The sequence below is a fragment of the Netta rufina genome (genome assembly GCF_964035555.1).
Source record: "Netta rufina genome assembly, chromosome: 7".
NCBI classification, from domain to species: Eukaryota; Metazoa; Chordata; class Aves; order Anseriformes; family Anatidae; genus Netta; species Netta rufina.
In genome coordinates, this window is record NC_140130.1 from 32,001,994 (window position 1) to 32,003,636 (window position 1,643).

Sequence of the window (1,643 nt, forward strand, 5' to 3'; positions counted from 1 at the left end):
TTGGGCTACAAAACAAGACACATTTACATGAGCGTTAGCATCACGTAGCATAATGCTGAACAGAGAAACGTGTTAACTTAGTAAGCAGTTTAAACACGTATGCGTATTCTGAGCAAACCACTTAATTTTAGACAACTTCAGGGCTGGCACCAAGCCTGCTGGAGTTCAAGAAGCATTTGGACAACACTCTTAGACATATGGTCTGATTTTTAGGTGGTCCTGTGTGTTGTCAGAAGTTACACTAGATGATCCTTGTGAGTCCCTTCCAACATGCAATATTCTATGATTCTACACTACTATTCTATGAAACTACATTACTCTGGATTTGGCATTTATAATCACACAATGAAAAGGAATGTGCATTTCCATTACTTAAAATGCCAATAATATATGCCCAATTACAAAATGGGCTTCAAAATAACGTATTACACAGACTCTGCTTTCTGAAAGAAAGTTTCAGCAGTAACAGATTATCTTCAAAAGGGAAAGAGCCCTCTGAAAAGGAGCCATTTGAGAAAAACATAAAACACTAAGCATGGAGGGGAGCAACCCCTGCCTCACTGCCAAGCCTTCAGTATTTTAATAAAGAAGCTTAGTGCAAGCACCATACCCTTCTCCTTTTAAATAATTAAATATCAGGTCTATATAGAAATGCTAGTATTATAGACCTGGACTTAGTGATCAGTTTCACTAATAAAACCTTGATGGAGGCTTTGAAAGTGAGTTGGATTACTAAACTATTAATCAAAATAATAAATAGTTATCCAAAGTCAATGATTAACAGTATTTTGAAGGAGCTATTAACAGAAATTTGAGACTCAGCAGAGGATCTTGGACTTGCAAAATTAGCTTCAGGCATTGTTGCTTGGAGTGCACTGTAATGACCTGCAACTAGGGGTCTGACTTACCCCTGGTACCAATATCAATACTTCAGTTGTTTCCAGTACTGTTCAGTGTGCACACTGTGAGACCCTAAGTATTAGTGCTAAGTTGTTTTTTGTGGTTTTTTTTTTTTTCTGTTTGTTTGTTTTTCCTGTAGCTTGCATTGGGAAAGAGATTGCAAAGGGTTAGCCAAATGTTAGTCAGGTGGTGTCTGCTTTGCTTGCATAAGTTACCATGAATATCTGGGAATCCCTGAGAAAGTCAAAGGAAACTGCATTGTGGGCGTTGCATCAAAGGGCTGGGATGGACAGTGTGCTGGACTCTTTTTCCCAACAGGATCTATATATATCTCCATTGTTCTCTTTTTTAATTATTATTATTTTTTATGCTTAGTACTAAACCTGGATTCCAGCCAGTGAGGGACAACAATATCTTGACAGAGAACCTCATGCATCCCACACGGGTCATCTACATTGTCCAAAATCCATGTGCATCAGAGATTACAACAGTGGAAAACAAAAGAATTACACAACAGAAAGGTCTTGATGGGAGTAAACAAGAGAAACGTGACTTACTGCTTAAGCACTTTCCTGTCAGTAGCTGAAGCAGAGGGACAAGAGGAGGTCCACCCTTCAAATCTTCTCAGAGAGTAACAGACAAATGCAGCCAATAATCAACTGGAGTCTCATATACTGTTGTCCACAATTTCATACAAAAGCACACATTTGTTTTAAGATTCAACTGATAGTGCTGACAAGTTT